This window comes from Akebia trifoliata, chromosome 7 (assembly GCF_017979445.1).
Source record: "Akebia trifoliata isolate Shusen 1 chromosome 7, ASM1797944v1, whole genome shotgun sequence".
NCBI classification, from domain to species: Eukaryota; Viridiplantae; Streptophyta; class Magnoliopsida; order Ranunculales; family Lardizabalaceae; genus Akebia; species Akebia trifoliata.
The window spans coordinates 16,939,129-16,952,987 of NC_141381.1; the positions used below are offsets into that span (position 1 = coordinate 16,939,129).

Here is a 13,859-nt window from a genome sequence, read left to right on the forward strand (position 1 = left end):
ATTTACCATTTATTTAATTCCTTATTTTTATAAAGAGCAACTATTGCCACACCAACTTTTACTAATGCCACACCAATTCTTATATAAATTATCAAAGAAATGCATATTAGTTGGTGTGGGGTTCGTAAAAGTTGGTGTGGCAATAGCAACTATCTTTTTATATATTTTTTATTTAATAAATAAAAAACAATTTCTAAACCAACCCCAACCCCCCCCCCCCCCGGGGCGGGATTATCTGTTAGATTTTTAAAACATTGCTCCAATGCTTTCAACGTAAATCGGCTTAGTGTGTTTTTCATGTATAGACGAACCATCCAACGTGCTCAGCACAACAGCTACTCCCGTCTTCTCTTTGCTGAAGAAGTAAAACAAATCTCTGTCCGACCAATCGAACCAGACACCTGCATCTCACTAGTCAAACAATGCGGAACACTCAAAACACTAAAATCTGTTCACGCTTCCATGCTTCGATCTCACCTTCACCTCAATCTCTTCTTCTCCACAAACCTCATCACCCAATACTCTTCTTTAGGCTCCATATCACACGCTTATGCCCTCTTCTCTTCATCTCAAACTTCCGATGTGTTCCTTTGGAACGTTATGATTCGATGCTTTGCAAAAAATGGATCTTACGATCGCTCCATCCTTCTCTACCGTCAGATGAAAGAGTCCTTCATCGAACCTGACAATTTCACGTTTCCCTTTGTTCTCAAGGCATGTGGGCATCTTCGGGATTTTGAATTAGGGAAGAAGATTCACAGAGATGTTTTGGACCTTAGTTATGAATCTGATGTCTTTGTGGGTAATTCTCTTATAGCCATGTATGGTAAATGTGAGCAATTTGAGATTTCTAGAGAGGTGTTTGATAAAATGCCTGAAAGAAATGTAGTTTCGTGGAGTGCAATGATAGGCGCGTATGCACAAAATGGGTGCTACGAGGAAGGGTTGTCGCTGTTTAGCAAAATGTTGGATGAGAGGATCAGACCCAATAGAGTTGTGATCTTGAATGTGATTCGGTGTATTAGTAGAGAAGATGAAGCCAATGAGATTTGTAAAATTATAGTAAATAATGGACTTGATTTTGATCAATCTGTCCAAAATGCAGCAATGGGGATGTACTCAAGATGTGGAAGAATTGACATTGCTCGTAGTATCTTTGATCGGATTCAAGATAAGGATCTGGTGTCTTGGAGTTCCATGATCGAAGCTTATGCCCAGGCCAATTTGCCAACTGAAGCTTTGGAGGTCTTCAAACATATGAAGATTCAGAAAATCCGTCTCGATTTCGTATCCGTCCTTAGTGTTATCCGTGCCTATTCAAATCTAGCCTCTTTGCGGAAAGCTCGGTTCATCCATGCATTTGTAATTCGGAACTCGTTTCAACATGAATTAATAGTCGAAACCGCATTAATTGATCTCTATGTAAAATGTGGGAGCGTGGAATATGCTCGGAAAGTTTTCGATAGGATGGAAAATAGAAACTTAGTTTCTTGGAGTACAATGATCTCAGGATATGGAATGCATGGACAGGGGAGAGAAGCACTAGTTTTGTTTGATAACATGAAGGGTTCAATAAAACCGGATTATATCACATTTGTGTCAGTGTTGTCAGCTTGCAGCCATGCTGGCTTGATGGTTGAAGGGTGGAAGTGCTTTGATTCTATGACTCGGGATTTCGGGATGACACCGAGGTCTGAACATTATGCATGCATGGTAGATCTATTGGGCCGAGCCGGACAGTTAAATGAAGCTCGAGAGTTCATTGAAAGTATGCCCACAAAACCGGATTCTGGTGTCTGGGGAGCTCTATTGGGGGCTTGTAGAATTCATCTAAATGTTGAGCTTGCTGAGTTGGCGGCAAAATCTCTATTCGAATTAGATGCAGAGAACCCTGGCCGTTATGTTCTATTGTCGAATATCTACAACTCCTCGGGGAAGAGAGAAGAAGCTGATCGAATTAGAGCTCTAATGAAACAAAAAGGGGTGAAGAAAATTTCCGGTCACACCATTATAGAAGTCAAGAATAAGTCGTATAAGTTTGTGGTAAGCGATAAATCAAACCCACAAACAGAATTGATCTATGATGAGTTGGAGAGATTGATGGAAAGGATTCGAGAAGAAGGCTATATTCCAGATACGAACTTCGTGTTGTATGATGTGGAGGAGGAGATGAAGGAGAAGATGTTGTACCATCATAGTGAGAAGTTAGCCATTGTTTTTGGACTTTTGAACTCAGGTCCCGAGTGTGTGATTCGAATTAAGAAGAATCTTAGAGTTTGTGGGGATTGTCATACTGCAACTAAGTTCATCTCAAAAGTTACAGGAAGGGAGATTGTTGTGAGAGATGCTCATAGGTTTCATCATTTCAAGGGTGGGGCTTGTTCTTGTGGGGATTATTGGTAAATGAGTTCGTTTATGTTGGTGGTGGTAGTTCATTGCTTACAATGTTATTGTTGGTACTGAAATTCCCTTTGTTTCTGATACACACTCCCATCACAGAACCGTAGATCATTTGCCTTGGGATATACATAATCATAAATGTTTCTCTTGTGTATCCTGAAGCAAATGATCCATGGTTTTGTGATGGGGGCGGCATCATATCATCATGACTCATTCCCTTGGCATCTTCATTAGGGATATTAAGACCCCATGGGCCTGGAGACCATCCGGTATCATAGTTGGGCTAAGCCTGGGCCTTCTCTTTGAAAATCCCACTCTGCCATTTTGGTACCTATAAGCCCAAGCTAGGTCCAACCAGGCCCACAGACAACCTATTACTCTCCCTGACCTACTTATTTCTTTAAAGGAAAATCCTGGGGGGACTATATTTTTCACTGCATTGATGTGATAGTCTTACGTGTTTCCTCGATATACAAGTAAAAAGCATCTACGATTACGTGGCACCTCCACATCAGAAATGTGAGAATCCCAGTAAAACTTAAATTTCCTTTTTTTTATTTTTTTGAAATTTTTAGTTCGCTTCAAAAATCAAAACTCAGTATACGTAGTAAGGGGCGGATTTACAGTGTGGGCTGCGTTGGGGGCACCTGCCCTCACAAGACTTTTCAAAGTCTGGATTAATGATCTATTGGGACAGATATTGTGGCAGATAAACAAATCCACTGTTATTACGCCCCCACAAAAAAAAATTTCCACTCTTAGGTGCCCTCATAAATTTTTTTTTTTTTTTCTCACTTAGATGCCCCCGCAAAATTTTTTCTAAGGCTCCGCCCTTGTACGTTGTGAGGCCTTATGACGAGCAAAGTTGACTATCTGAGTCCTAGAGTGTTTTTAGTCAAATATCATATCTCATGCTCTTCCATCTACTCTATATAATTATTTTTTTAATGATTATATCTTTCAAATTTTACAAGAAATTAACAAATCATAAATTCATAATGGACTATGACAATAAAAATTGATGTAGCAGATGAATTTAATCTTGAGTCAGGATAATCTAACTACCCCATGTGGCACACTCATCAACTCTCTTGATGTGACAAGTTTGGGATCCATTGATTTGTATGCCTCGGGATACACATTTTTATGGGAAAGTGTAAATTTGTATCTCGAGGCATACAAATCTACGATTTTCGAGCATGTCACGTCAAGAGAGTTGATTGAGTGTGCCACGTGGGGTAGTCAGATTATCACGATTCTTTAAACTATCAAATGTGGGCTTATAGACCCATAGCTCAGTTTGTTTGGCAAATTGCAAAACAACTTTGAAGTCGTGGGATCAAGTCCAAACTTACCCATACATATATATATGGGCCTTGTTCGGGGTACAACATTAGAAAGATGACGTTCAGAGACCAAATTTATCCTATATAGGTGAGGACATCATCCTTACATAAAAACAGCCCAATCTGAAACTTCTAACCCATCAAAAGTGGTTTAGAATTGTGAATCAATGATTTTAAATTATTAATTTGTAAATCACTTTTGATGGTGTTAGAAGTTTCAAATTGGGCTGATATTTTGTGAGGAAGGTCTCCTCACCATAAAGATCATTTTCATAAAGATTAACCCAATTTGAAACTTTTAAGTCCTAAAGAACAAAAATTTTCATAAAGATTAAGCCCAATTTGAAACTTTTAAGTCCTAAAGAACAAATTTTGTTCCTAACGTTGATCATCCCCCCCCCCCCCGAATGCTATCCTATATATAAGGAGAGTACTAACATCCAAGACCTCGTGAGAATGTTTGTATTCTCCAACACTTTTTTTTTCTTATTTATAATAATATCCCTCCCCATTTTGTCTTAAGTAAAAATGATAAGGATATATTAGTCTTTAATGTATTAAATACATTTATTATGTAAACAAGCATTTATTGTATAAAATATCAATTTTACCATTATCTATTTTTACTAAAAGACAAAAATACAAAGTGATATTATTAAAAAATGAATTTGATGGACAATATTAACATCTCCATAAGGTCTTGGACATTAGTATTCATATAAATGGGAAGTGTTCGGAGGCCTTGAAAAGAGCCAAACATTTTTAAAAATAAGGGTTAGAAGTTTAAGAATGCGTTGATTTTTTATGAGGATGATCTATATGGTGAAGAGATCATCCTCACCAAAAATCAGCTTACTCCAAAACTTCTAACCCTGGTTTACAAGTTGAAGAATCGTTGACCATCCAATTTTGTAAATCACTTTTGATGGTGTTAAAAGTTTCAGAATGGGCTAATTTTTTGTGAGGATGATCTCCTCATCATAAGAATCATCCTTACAAGAAATCAGCCATTTCAAAACTTCTAACTCATACATTGAAAAAATGTTTGGCACAATATTTGGCTCTCTTTAGGGCCTCCGAACGCCACCTCTCTCTCTCTCTCTCTCTCTCTCTCTCTCTCTCTTTTATATATATAGGGTGTCAAACATTGTGCCAAATGTTTTCGCAATGTATGGGTTAGAAGTTTCGAAATGGGCTAATTTTTTATGAGGATGATCTTTATGATGAGGAAATCATTCTCACCGAAAATCAGCTCATTCTGAAACTTCTAAACCCATTAAAAGTGATTAACAAATATTAAACGATCTATGATTCTTCAACTTATAAGTTAGGGTTAGAAGTTTTGGTATTTTTTTCAACACTTTCAATTTCTAAAAAATTTCACTTAACCACACATCATGTTTTGTGTCATCAAACTAATATAATTTTAGTTCTCAAAACTTACCTAAATACACCTACATTTTATGAAATTTATTATGCAATGGGAAAAAATTCCCTTAAATTTTGGATTAGTTAATATTATGAACCCTAGATTTTTTTATAACCGTTAGTAGTAGTAACTCTAATGACATTAATATTTATAGTTTAAATGAAATTACATTAGCATTAAATGAAGAGTGATGGTAAATGGACGGTGTTTTTGGCCAACACCCCAACCGTCCCTTTCTCTCTCTTGCCCATAGAGAAAAAAACAAAATTTCTGATTTAATCACAATGTGACATTCAAAAATATGATCCGATTGTAGAAGACAAAATTATATGAATTTTAAAATAGTTATTTTTCACTGTTGAATTTTATTTTGAAATTTAGGTGTTAGGTGGTTGTCCATTTTCAACACCTTGGATTAAGCTTGAAAAATAATATTTTTTTTAATTTCTCTTTTTAGAATATGAATATTTTCATGAAATCTAAATGGTTGTGATATTGGACTGTCAATGTGGGCTCAATGACCCTTTTTAAAATTTGAAATCTAAAAAAATAAATATGTGGGCAGCAAGCAAGAGAGAGAAGCTCTCTATTGTTGATGTCACTGCACCACATGTCAAACCTTTGTTGGGCTGTGAGCCAACAAATCATAGGGCGTTGGCCAAAACCGATGTCCATTTAACATTTTTCTTAAATAAACTTTCTCAAGAATATCTTTGGAGAGATTCTATTGCCACATCAATTTTTGCTAATACCACTCCAATTCATATGTAAATCAACAAAGAATTGAGCACATCTTGGGGTGGCATTAGCAAAAGTTGGTGTGGCAATAGTAGCTCCGTTCTCTATATTTGTAGAAGAATTATTTAAAAACAAATCTATTGCCACCCGAACTTTTGCTAACGCCACCCCAATTCATATGTAATATCACCAAGAATTATCATACATCTTGTGTGGTATTAGCAAAAGTGGGTGTGGCAAAAGAAGCTCTCTTATTTAATTGGCTTTCTTCGGTGGAGACTCGGTCTAAATTAAACTAGCAAGGTTGACTGGGTAGCGTTTGGAGACTGAGTATAGGATCTACTTCATTGGACTCTTAGAAAACTGTGTCAATACATGAAGATGCATAAGTCGCCTCTGCAATGCAAAAGCAATTATTAGGAATTAAGGAGCAGCATAACTGTAACATCATGAGAACTAGTCAATCCGATTGACTTGTTGCGAGTCTGGTCATGCAAGTTTGTCAAACCTAACCATTCTCGAACATTATTAGTCATCCAATGACGTGTCTCCAACGAAAATATGTGGCCACATTCATAAGTTGGAATCCTTAAGGAATCTTTTCCCAACTCATTAACCAAACTTTAAGCCCACATGGCCACACCTCAAAGTTGAAAGATGCATTGCAAAAATAGAGTTATTCAAACGACCCATATCTATATCCAAAATTATATGGACACGAATCAATGATCTAGTGATAATGGGTGTTGTGGGTATCTTTAGTCCCACATCCTATAAAATAAATAGAAAGGTGAGAATCTAAGTATAAATTTTCTTCCCTTAGAAACAACTCGAAAGTCTCTCCGACCTTTCTTTTCTTTTTTCTTCCTTAGTTTAGTGTGCATAGCACATGCTTAGGGATGACAATCACCCCCCTCCCCCCAAGTTGAATTTTTATAAATTTAAATAGTTTTGAAATTAAAAATGAAAATCGAGCGATGACTGTTTTGATATACCCAAACCCATCAACCCGTCAACCCACCCCAACTGATTTTTAAATATATATAGCCCTCATAAGAAATTTAGATTTGTATATTACATTCCTTACTCTTAATTCATTTTTTCTTAGGATGTGCATCTTCTAAATTATTATTAGGATTTGCTTTAATTAAAAACTTGGAGATTTTCAAATGTGATTAAGAAAAATGGGAAAAAAATAATTTGTGTTGAAAGGCATGATGGGGTTGGGTTTTAGAAAATATTATTAGGGTGGTGACGGAAGTCAGGGTTGGTGCGAGTTCGCGATGAAGCCAAATAATCGAGGCCAAGGCCAGGTTAAGCTAAACCTGGCCCAAACTCACACCATTTTCATCCCTACATATGCTTCGGGTTTGCTACAATTTGTTTTGCCCTCTTCTTCGATTCATGCTTACAATCTGGAATCTACAATTGCTATCAGTAGATCGAAGCTTCAATAGGGTTGTTGTCCTATTTTTTCATTATACATCTTTCGATTGCTAAATTGTAATTGCTTAATATTGATTAGTTCAAATTAATTAGTACCAATCACTTTGTAATTTCCAAAAATGTAAAGGAAAATATTTTTGGTAACTTTAATTCGACTTAACAAAAATTGGCTCAAGTTAACCACTCAGAAAAATTAAAAATTGTTTGATGGCTCAAACTTCAAGAGGTGGTAGTCTAAAGTGTTTTCTTACCTGACTCTTTTGCAATTGGTCGATATGGTATTCAAATCCACTCACGAATAAGAATTTGAAGTATGAACCTACTAGATCAGAAATAAAAAATAAATAAATGGAATCACTACAATTATCTTTGTTGAAATTATATCTTAAACGGTTTAATTCCTCGTTTATACGATGTGTATGTTCATTGTAAAATTGCTAACAAATTATGGGAGATGCTAGAAAAGAAATACATTACAGAAGATGCGAGATCAAAGAAATTTTTTGTGGAGAGGTTTTTAGAATTTAAAATGGAAGATGAAAAATTAGTTGTGAGCCAAGTTAAGGAGTTACAACTAATGACCCATGAGATTCTAGTAGAAAGGTCAAATTTGTGGAGGTTTTTTAGGTTGCTTCTACTATAGAGAAATTACCACATGTGTGGAAAGACTTCAAAACTAGCATGAAACATAAGAAAACAGAAATGATCCTGGAAGATCTGATTTTTTGACTTCGTATAGAAGAAGACAATAAAGTTAATGAAATAAAAGAAAATTCCTTCAAATATAGATCCAAAGAAAATTTTATTGAAAGAAAGGGTGACAAATTTTAAAAACCCAAGTCTGATTTAAAAAAGAAGTCAGTTGATAAAATAAAAATCAAAGGTGACCTTAAAAAAAAACTAAGGAAAATGTTTTTGTTTGTTGGAAACATGGGCATCTAGCTTGTTTCTATGATGAGAGGTGTATACACCTCAATTTGAACGGGACACTACTCGAAAGGGTCCAAAAATACAGATTTTTCAAATAAATGGGCCAATGGGCCTCAAGGGCCCAAGTCATTGAAAAGTGACATTTTGATCGAACCAAGGCCCCTAAGACCTCCTAATGGTTTGGGAGGCCCGTCAAGATGACTCGGCCAACCCTCCGCTTTCCCAATATTCACCGCTCCGCTTTCAAAATCAAAAACGTCAAATTTTCGATAAAGTTCACCAACGGGACTAAGAAGCCCATTTTGCCAACACGTGGCATTTTGATTAATTTAATAATTTCAAAATCTAAAAAAATTGGATAAAACTAAAAATATGAGACTTGGGACATCTATCACTTCCTCTACCTTCACCGCTCCGCTCCCGAATCCAATTACCCTAAGCCCACATAAAGCCCGTAAACCCTCAACACTCACAAATTACATTTCTCACCTCCCCCCTAACCTAAACTCAATCCCACATCACCTAAGATCTAAAACTAACCTACACCCTCAAAACTCATTCCAAGATAACCCTCAACCAATTCCTAAAACCCAAAACCATTTCATAACCCAAGCCCAATACACTAAAAAGCCCACAAACCTTTATCCATATCCAATTCACATCCAACCCACAACCCTAACCCATAAACCACAACCCACATCAACCAATCACTATTTTTATCATCAAAAAGTGACACATGTCATCACCCTATCTCACCTTCCTCATCCAACTATCTACCCCATTAATTTTCTTTAAACCTCATCTACCCACACATCAACTCATCACATTTTCTCTCAAATCAAACACATCTACCCACACCCCTAACCTATACCTCCCCTAATCTACACACATCAACCCATCACCTTTTCTCTAAAAAAATATAATCTACCCAAACCCCTAACCTATACCTCCTCCTAATCTACCCTCATCATTCCCTATAAAACCCACATCTACAATCTAAACCTACTCCCATCATCTCAAGTCAATGACTCAACCTCTCCCATCAACCCATCTCAACCCTTCATCTCTACCCATTTTGACACATAGCATCATCTCCCACACCCGCTCAAAATATCATCAACCACCTTCTTACACAACCCTTTTTTTAATTAAAATCTCATCCCCTCAACTCACTTCACCAATTAATTACTCTCTTACACAATCATATCCTCTCAATCACTCTCATTTATTTTATTCCATCTAATACTCAACCCAAATGGGTTGTAAAATAACCCATTTACCCTTCTTAGACAAATGCCCTTCAATCATCTCTAATTTACCCCCACCTTTCTCTTAAACCCCACACCATTCTACCACTTCTCCTCATTTTACCCCATTATATCCCTAAAATAACTCCTCAACATCTATAAATACTCTTATCTTCTTCCCAAAAAATCCACCAACTTTCACTACAAAAATTCTATCCCCAACTCTCACTACTAACAACTATCACCAATTCTCACCAAGTCTACCAATCATCTCTTATTAACTCCACACCAAGTCTCACTAAAAAAAGAAAATCCCTACTCTCTTTAATCACCTCTTTCCATTCTCATACTCTCATATTCTACTAAGGACTCAAGAAGACTCAAAGAAAGAGAAGGAAGGAAAGAAAAGAAAAAAAAAACTTTGAAGCTTCAAGGTGGATTCAAGGCAATCCCCCCTCTCTCTCTCTACCCTCTCCTCCTCTCTCTTCTATTATCCCCTCTCCTCTTCATTTATTTTAAATGGATTTAAGATGAGTGGATCCCAAGGCAAATGATCCATTAGGATCATCTATTTTAATGAGATGATCCTATGATCGAGCCGAAAGTAAATCCCTATTTAGGGTACAAATGCACACACGTGGCACGATATTTTTTGTATTTTTTTAAATCAAATGATCAAGTTGAGTTGAGGTTACCACTATTTAGTGGGGAGAAAAGGGTGCTTAACACCTTCCATTTTCTCCAACCGAGTCGCTTATCCCGAATCTCAAGATTTGATTCGTACCTTATCCATCGAGAGTCACTAAACGCCAAAACGACAATTTTCTAAAAAATGCACATCGAGTGACCATTCACACCCACTTACAAAAATGAATGGTGGCGACTCCTAACCTTAGTAGATGTGATTATCGTAATGACGAAATCACGTATCTACAAGAGGAAATGACAAAACAAAACAAAAGGTAAACAACCCCAAGCCCATGTGACTAAGGATGGGAACTTTTCTGTCATTGTGTCTAAGGTGAATTTTATCAATGATCTCGGGAGATTCGTTGATAGATACTGGAGCTACCAAGCATATATGTGCAAACATAAATGCATTTACCTCCTACATACCTATGGGGGAAATTGAACAGTTGTTCATGGGCAACCCGTCAACTTCTAAAGTAGTAGAAAAGGGGACCGTGAAACTAAAGTTCACATCTTAGAATCATCTTATTTCTAAGGACGTTCTACATGTTCTGGACATTTGAAAGAACCTAGTCTTAAGTTCTCTCTTAAGTAAGAAATGGTTCAAATTAGTTTTGAGACTGATAAGTTTGTATTGTCCAAGAGTGAGTCCTTTGTAGGGAAATGATATTAGAATGATAGGCTTTTTAAACTAAATGTAATGCTTCAAAACTTTAACAAAGTTTATACTTGTTTTGCTTAAATTGTTGATTCTTATAATATTTGACAAACCATAAAAAATCAATGAACTTAGGATTATTATTATAGAACAATCAAACTAACAAATGGGAAATGTAGAGTTTGTGTAGACTCTAAATATGCCAGGAAACCTTTCAAAAAGAGTGGATAGATGTTCTAATCTTCTAGGACTTAATCTGTAGTGATTTAGGAAAATTAAAAGGATGTGAAACTAAAATGGAAAAAAATACTTTTTGACCTTTATTGATGATTTTCTAAGTATTGCCCAGTTTATCTTCTAGAAGCAAAATTGAGGCAATAGAAAAATTCATAATCTACAAATAATAAATAAAAGACCAATTAGATAATAAAATTAAGGTTTTAAAATCATATAGAAGTGGAGAATATGAATCTTGTCCTTTTAAAAAATTCTATCAAGAAAAGGGAATCATTTATCAAGAAACGACATTGTATTTGTTACAATTTAATGGTATAATAGAAAAAAAATATATAACCTTAAAAAATATGGTCAATGCTTTATTAATAAGTTGTAGACTTCAGATGAATTTATAGGGGTAGGCCTTACTTTCAACTTGCTATAATTTAAACAAAATACATTTTACAGATTTAGATAACAACTTATGAGCTATGGAAAAGGAGAATACGCTCTTATAAATACCTAATAGTGTGTGTTGGGGGGGGGGGGGGGGTTGCTTAGCTAAGGTGTCAATACCTACACAAAGATAGACTAAATTGGGCCCTAAAACAGTAGATTGCGTGTTCATAGGCTATGTTCAAAATAGTAGTCCTTGCACTTTTTTAGTAATCAAATATGAAAATAACCATCTTTAAAAAAAAATTTAAAATAACCTAATAAAGAAAAACATAACCTTTTAGCCAAGAGATGAATTTTGTTTTTTTTTTTGAAGACTTTTTTCCTCTAAAGGATAAAGTCAAGAAAAATCAAATTAGGATTTTATCTGAAAAGGAAATCAAATCTTTTGAAGAATATGATTTTGAACTTAGAAGAAATAAAATAACTAGAATAGCCACTAGCTTTGGTTTAGACTTTCATACATTCTTAGTTGAAGATGAACCTCAATCCATCAAAGAGGCGATGACTTCTTCTTATGCAAATTTTTAGAAGGAAATAATCAATAGTGAGTATGATTATATACTGAGTAGTAAAACCTGAGAATTAATGGATCTTCCTCCTAGGTGTAAGATACTTCAATTTACATAGGCCTCATTCGAGAAAGATCCACAAAAATATTATAGACACCCCAATTTGTCTGAATCAAGCCCGATAACTTAATCGAATCCAATAAGGAAAGATGAATTCAAAATAATTTCGATCAATCAAGTAAGACCCACTCTAAGCATAATCAAAATTTAAATTTTAGTTTGCCTTTTATTGACCAATGGTTACCCATGTTCTGGTCATGCATCAGCTAGAGGCCAAATATTCTTGCATTGGCTTTTACCCACTTACATGTAGGTTACTTTTTTTTCATTGGATTTACTTACCTACATGCAAGTTGCTTTTTTTCCTTGGCTTTCATTCACCTTCTATACAAAAAAAATTACACTGGCCAGCTAAAGCTAATTCGATTAGACAGTAATGTTGAGAATGTGAGCACTTAAGTGTTCAAAATTTACTTAAGGAAATGACATCCTAAACCCCTTATTAGTGGGCTTATTTCTCAAGAAAATCCCCTCTTTTTACCTCTATGCCCTTGTATTAGACTTCACATAATTCATCCACCTAGGCTTTCTAATAATTCTCCCATTTTTTCAATTTTGACCCATAATCTCATTAGGTCTCCACAAAGAGCTAATTACCCTTTTGTCCCTAATTTGTTGAGACTCAATTAAGGAGATTGATATTTAAGCCCATCTTTCCAATTCTTAGTTTAAGGCCTTACCTACATAATTCCTTATAAATTGACCAAGATCTAGAGGCTTTGATTATTTTTTCCAACCATAGGAATCTTCTAGAACCTATATGCAATAACCCTTTTATCGTCAAGTTTGGTGGAGTGTCTTTCAAAACAAGTTACTAAAAAGACCAAAATCCCAATTCATGATTACATTCTATTTCTACTAGGTACTTTATAATTTGATCAAATTCAAGGAACTTTGACAATTTTATCTCTCAATTAGAATTCTTTAAAACTCTTTATCTTTGGCACTTCTACCCTTTGATGATCATGATTGGTAAGACTCAAAGAAATTCAAAGATAATTAAACAAAGTAAGGAATACAGTACAAGGAGCAATTTTATCAAATCTGAGGGAATAGAACCGTTGCGTTCGAAGGTAAAATCTCTTTTATTTATCTATCTAGGTTTTTGTTAGCAATGTAGTTTTATTTGGGATAAGTAGAGACCGACATTGGTCCGGTGGGGTTGGTGCCTAACACCTTCCAACCCCGTAATGTGATCCCCAGATTCAGTTTTTCTTTAGTAGATTAGTTTCTTTATCCGTTTAGAGTCATTATTCGATTCCTAGACCGTAATAACTAGGTGGCGACTCCCAAACCTCAAGGGTCAAAAGCGGATCCGCGCACCCCGCGGATTGAGGGCGCTTTCAATCGTTCTCTCTCTAACATCATATGTTACCATTAATACCTCGTGGGCGTGGTCTGACAGCAGATTGGTGTAGGTGAGTTCGTCGGTGCAGAACTGAAGTTTGCCAGTCGCACATCCCTTGACAAAAAAATTCTTCAACAGGTGGCAATTTCTAATGGGGTGTCCCAACCAATAATGGAATTTGTAGTATCGAGGGTTAGCCTGTTTTATTGATGTTGGTTCTTTCCTTACAAGTGGCATTTTGACCGCGTTGTCCTTGATCCACACTTCCAGTATCTACTCCACCTCTTCCATGTTGTAGGGGAAATCAAGTACCACTTCCTCCC

At 35.9% G+C, this 13,859-nt stretch overlaps 1 pseudogene; it reads left to right on the forward strand.

The window, feature by feature from the left end:
• Window positions 1-210: 210 nt before the first annotated feature.
• LOC147398280 (pentatricopeptide repeat-containing protein At3g26782, mitochondrial pseudogene) lies at window positions 211-2,426 on the forward strand (annotated as a pseudogene).
• Window positions 2,427-13,859: the final 11,433 nt, after the last annotated feature.